Raw genomic sequence first — 6,053 nt, forward strand, 5'->3', positions numbered from 1 at the left:
TCCACAGCCAGAACCCTTCTACCAAGAGCTCTCGGCGTCTGGGTCTCACATACTTCATCCTGGGCTCTGTATGATACATTATCTTGACAGCCATCTTGACAGGTCACAGATGGAGATGTGGTCGCGGATGTAGTTGGGTTTCACCCATTGCTGGGGCTGATGTTCAGAACCAAGGTCTTGAACTGGAAATGGAAGCTAAGTGGTAGCCAGCGGGGGCGATGTATTCCAGGAGTTCCTGCAATGCCTCCACCTCACTTCCAGATGTGGGGAGTTGCAGGGATCTAATCCAGAGGTGGTGAATCAGTGATCACTGTATCCAGTCCTCATCCAAGGGGAAGGGGAAACATTTCCTAGGCAAATGAAGCTGGAAGCTGGTTTTAATTCCAAAGGTTGTTCAGCTCTGAGGCTCCCTTTTAGACAATAGTGTACATATCTGTACCATGTATGTTCCAGGGTACTGCAGACAGGGACAGGAGGATAGATCGACCATGGGGCTACATGCAATGCATCCATCTTACAGGGTATTTGGTCAGACATGTGAGGCAGGGAACTGCTCATCTGCCTGCCTGGATGATCACAGCTGACAGCTGTCGAGGAGTGGGGAGGAAAGGGAGAGCAGTATGATATGAAGAGGAGGGGAGATGGGTCTGCAAAAAATGCGCTGATGGATTTGCTTATATCATCCCAATTCCAAATATTCATGTGATGAATTAAAATCTGAAATTGTGTTTAGCAAACCCTGACTGCCATGGCAAATTAACAACGTCATTTGTTTCAAATGGCAGATCCTACAAACTCTAAGTGGTGCTTCTTATAAAATGTGGAATAAATAGGATGTTGTATCAGCTGAAACATCTGATGACTGCTGATGATCTTCCCAGTCTGTCTGCCAAAAAAATCCTGAACTAAACACTCCAAACTCTCTGACAGTGTAATTCTGCATGAGCCTGGAGCCTATGGCATCCTCCTACACAGCGTCAATTACTGACACTACATTCCTTACAGCTGGTGAGGTTATCAAGAGTAACACCAGTTTATAATCCAGGGCAGGAGCTCTGAACAATGTAGTCACCTTCATACAGAAATGAACTTCAGTCCTTCAGAATATGTGCTCTGGAAATGGAGTGGCCGTTTGCGGGCTAGAAATGATGACCATTGACTAGTAAATGAAACTAGTGAAATAAGAATTTGTGATTATTCCTCTGAGAACATTCTTCCCTGTTAACCTCTAAATCAGTCTTCCCTGGACACAACAGCAATCAAACCAGCAGATGTTTCCTAGCTCACCATTTCCAAACCTGCCCCTCCAGCAAAGAGGGGATGTTCTCTCCTGTTCCTCCTCAGTGCTTGCAAACTTTCTCCCTGTTTCTCACACAGCTTGCCAGGCAATCCCCTTGTCCCTGGGTTTTCAGCCGGCCCCAGGAAAACCCCTCAGACCACATAGATTAGCTCGGCTCAGGCTTTGCCAGAGTCTGGCTTTGCGACAGAGTGCAGGGCAACATCAGCTGGGCCAGCTTTCTGGTCACTGCAGCTCTAATTACGCCAGAGCAGACCTAATGTGAGGTGTCATTGGAAAAGTTACGATTTGCTGAATATGATTATCTGATTTGTATGCATGTATCATTTTTGTAACTGAAGTTATAAATATTGCCTAGGGATCTGTATTTCAAAAGTGGTTACACCCACTAGGCAAAATGCTTCCAGTCGAGACAGCTGGTTGGGAAGGTCCTATTCAGGGTAATGGGCCATTAGGAAAATCAACAGGCCGTAGGAGAAGCTTATCTCCCAGCTAGTGAGCCTCCCTGAGAAAGCTTCAGACAGCCTGAAGTGGTTGCTATGACCCAGCAGAGCATGCAAAGGCACATGAGCAGACCACATGACACTGATCTCCTTTTTGGGTACTTGTATCTTTACACAAACTAAGGTGGGAACAGTTTTTGGAACAAAGGGTTCCTGACATATGCTAAAGTTATATAAGGCAGGGAGTGACATCATCTGGTGTTCTTCACTCCTCCACAACTCAACACCTGAGAGAAGCTCCAAAAGAAAAGAACTTGGAACAAAGGTGGGGATCCTAAGCTGCAAAGCAAGTGCAACTTGTGCCTTGAGAAGCTGCAAGCCTGCTGGTATGATCAGTCAGAGTGAGAAATTGCTAATGCATATCCAATCTTTCTAGTATTTTAGGCTTAGTTTGTGGTTTTGTTTATTTACTAGGTAATCTGCTTTGATCTATTTGCTATCACTTATAATCGCTTAAAATCTATCTTGTAGATAATAAACTTGTTTTATGTTTTAATCTCAATCAGTGTGTCTTCGACTGAAGTGTCTGGGGAAAATTTCAGCTTGCACATTCCTCTCCACATTGAGGGAGATACAAACTGAGTAATAAATTCATACTGGTGGGGTTTTGACCAGGGCAGGACGGTACTCCTCTGGGGTCCTAGGTGGGAAGCTGGGGGTTATTTTGGCTGTAGCCTCTCTATTGTTGGTTCCTGCGGTGGCTGGTTAAAGCCTGAATGCAACTGCAACTAGGTGTATCTCTGCCTATGTGGATGCTGGTGGGATTGTAGGACGGGGAGCTGTCTATAGCCTGTCACAGCAGCACAGTGCCAAGAGGGAACCCTGGCTGGTGAGTCAGAGGGCTCAGAGGTACCCCAGTTCCAGGTAGCACCCCAGGTGCGACCCATAACAGGGATCTACAAACATCCTGCTCCAACAACTATTTCAGTATTTATCCACAGTGACACAGCTTCAGCCAGAGAGATGCAGGGAGCCCCACATCAGACTATCCTAGAGCCCAATGGTTAGAGCCCTCCCCATATCAAATCCTTCCTACCCCTCAGACAGACAGAAGGGAATTGGAACCGGTCACCCACATCCCAGTTGGTACCACCTTTCCTCCTACGGGACTTGAGGCAGTTGGTGTGCTCTGAGTTTGTGGATTGCACTGGGGTTTAGGTGGGGGATTGGTGTCTGAATGCCTAGTGGGAAGCAGCACTGCACATGCCCAGAGGGAGAAACTTAGCCATCTGGGGAACATTTACAGTGGATGTTTAGGTGCTCAGTGAGTTTAGGCACCTACAGGATTTGGTGGAAGCCACACGGGGCTTTTACAGATCAAAGGGAGCCTAGAACTGAGACTTAGGCCCCTGAATCTGGGGTTTAGGTCTGTATGTGATGGTCCAATGACCAGCTGGCCTAGTGGTCATTCTTGCAGCATAGTTGTCCCAGAGAGAGCCCCAGCAGCAGCCTCAATCACCCCAGTGTTTGATTGCTCCCCCACAGGTTCATAGAATCATAGGGCTAGAAGGGACCTTGAGAGGTCATCTAGTCCAGTCCCCTGAACTCATGACAGAACTAAGTATTATCTAGACCATCCCTGACAGGAATTTGTCTAACCTGCTCTTAAAAATCTCCAATGATGGAGATTCCACAACCTACCTAGGCAATTTATTCCAGTGCTTAACCACCCTGACAGGAACTTTTTCCTAATGTCCAACCTAAACGGTCCTTGCTACAATTTAAGCCCATTGCTTCTTGTCCTGTCTTCAGAGATTAAGAAGAACAATTTTTATCGCTCCTCCTTGTAATAACCTTTTACGTACTTGAAAACTGTTATCATGTCCCTTCTCAGTCTTCTCTTCTCCAGACTAAACAAACCCAGTTTCTTCAATCTTCCTTCATAGGTCATGTTTTCTAGATCTTTAATCATTTTTGTTGCTCTTCTCTGGACTTTTTCCAATTTATCCACATCCTTCCTGAAATGTTGTGCCCAGAACTGGACACAATACTCCAGTTGAGGCTTAATCAGCACAGAGTAGAGCAGAGGAATTACTTCTTCTGTCTTTTTTACAATACTCCTGTTAATGCATCCCAGAATGATGTTCACTCTTTTTGCGACAGTGTTACACTGTTGACTCATATTTAGCTTGTGATCCACTATGACCCCCAGATCCCTTTCCGCAGTACTCCTTCCTAGGCAGTCACTTCCCATTTTGTAGGTGTGCAACTGATTGTTCCTTCCTAAATGGAGTACTTTGCAATTGTCCTTATTGAATTTCATCCTATTTACTTCAGACCATTTCTTCAGTTTGTCCAGATCATTTTGAATTTTAATCCTACCCTCCAAAGCACTTGCAACCCCTCCCAGCTTGGTATCATCCACTTTATAAGTATACTCTCTATGCCAATACAGATGAGCATGGCAGGGGCAAGGTTGGGAGACCCAGGACCACTCACTCCACCGCCTCCCAACCCAGGGCCTGCGGGCTTATCAAACCACCCAGCTCAATTATTGAGCTACCCACTTCCTACCACTTCAGAGTTCCTCAGTTTAGGATACCCACAGCAGCTGGTTTATCAGACTCTCCTCAGTCTCTTAGTGTTCTGTTCAAGCAATCTGTTTTCGGGCTTTCAGCTCCTAGAGAAGTGGGGAAAGATATCCAAACCCCTGCAGCTAGAGCAGCCTTCACAAACCTGTAGCTGCTCCTGACACAGCTCTCAGCATCAGCTTTGTTTCCTGATGCAGCATAAAACTTCTTCCCCCTTTCTGGGGCTACCAGTGTCCTTTTAAACTGTTCCTTCACTGGGAACATGCCCTGCACCTGTTCAGGGGTGGGGCCCCTCTCACCCCGTATTGCTCTACTGCCAGCCCTGGTTCAGTGTGTGGCCTGCAGACCCCACCACAAAGCACCTAAATTCTTTGGTGGATCTGCCCCCAAATCCTTAGTCCATAAAGAGACTACACTGAGAGACCACAAATAAGTATGCTGGATAGCATGACCAGATGTCCTGGCATTATGGGCTTTGTCTCATATATGCAACTATACCGCCCCGTCACCTCCCAAAAAAGTGTCCTGATTTTTCACACTTGCTATCTGGTCACCCTAACTCTAGAGGAGAACATTTAAAATCTCTTCCTATCATTATAATCTAGCATGTGTGAACGCATGTGCCTCAAACCATTCTAATTAAAAGTTTGTATTGCAGCCTTCCAAGCAAAGCTCTGCGTCTTCTCCCTGGTGATACAGCTTGAGTTCCAGTGCCTTTGGCATAAGATTAGTAAGAGCCTGATAAGCAGGCTGGTGTGATGGGGCTAAGTGTGTAATTGGAGGGAAGGAGGTACAAGCCAGTATTTGCCAAAGGATGGCAACTTCATTTGTTCTAAAACAGTGTGAGGTGTTTTAGTTAAAGGCTGGGCTCTGATGCATTCTAGAAGGTTTCATTGTGCTTATAATAGCGAGATCGGTTTTGTAGCTCATTTAAAATGACACATACAATAGGTGCCTCTTTTGCAAGAATGAATCACCTAAGTCTGAAAACAAGAGGTATTTCTAGATTCTTGGTAAAGATTAAAAGGAGAAAAGAACTTTCCTGGCCTCCTGTTCTACAAGATGTTCAGCAGGAATGCACTCGTTCAAAACCCTTCATAAGGTGGTTAGGTGTGGAGTTATAGGCCAGCTGCTGTACATCAGCATAGATCCAAGGAAGTCAATGGAGATATACTGATTTACACCATCAGATGATCTAGCCCTTGTGACGTATCATTCTAGTTTTATACCCCTCAACTTATGAAAATATGCTTATGATATTAATATGACATAGCTGAGATATACTTTATGCAAGATCGCTCGTGTGAGATATCATTGGAAAGGTTATGATTTACTGAATGCGATTATCCAATTTGTATGCCTGTATCATTTTTGTATCTGAAGCTAGGAATATTGACTATTCTGTATTTCAGCTATGCTACTCTGGGTGATGTCCCCTGCTAACACTTCAGATACAACAATGAAAAATCCCGACAGTGCTGAAGGCCCATCAGCAAGAGACAATGGGCTGTAAAAGAGCTTAGTCTTCCTGTGAACATGTGGGTCAGCCTGTGAAGAATTGCTACAGGAGCCCTACAGAGGCATGTGACCATGTCACCTGATTCTGGAACCCATCTTGAATTCTGTACTTTTCCACGAGAAGCTGGCAGGAAGGGGTCAAACTAGGAAACCAAGGACTCCTGCCTTATGCAAATCCTATTTAAGGATGGGGAGTGAGGTAAT

Source organism: Lepidochelys kempii, chromosome 4 (genome assembly GCF_965140265.1).
Source record: "Lepidochelys kempii isolate rLepKem1 chromosome 4, rLepKem1.hap2, whole genome shotgun sequence".
NCBI classification, from domain to species: Eukaryota; Metazoa; Chordata; order Testudines; family Cheloniidae; genus Lepidochelys; species Lepidochelys kempii.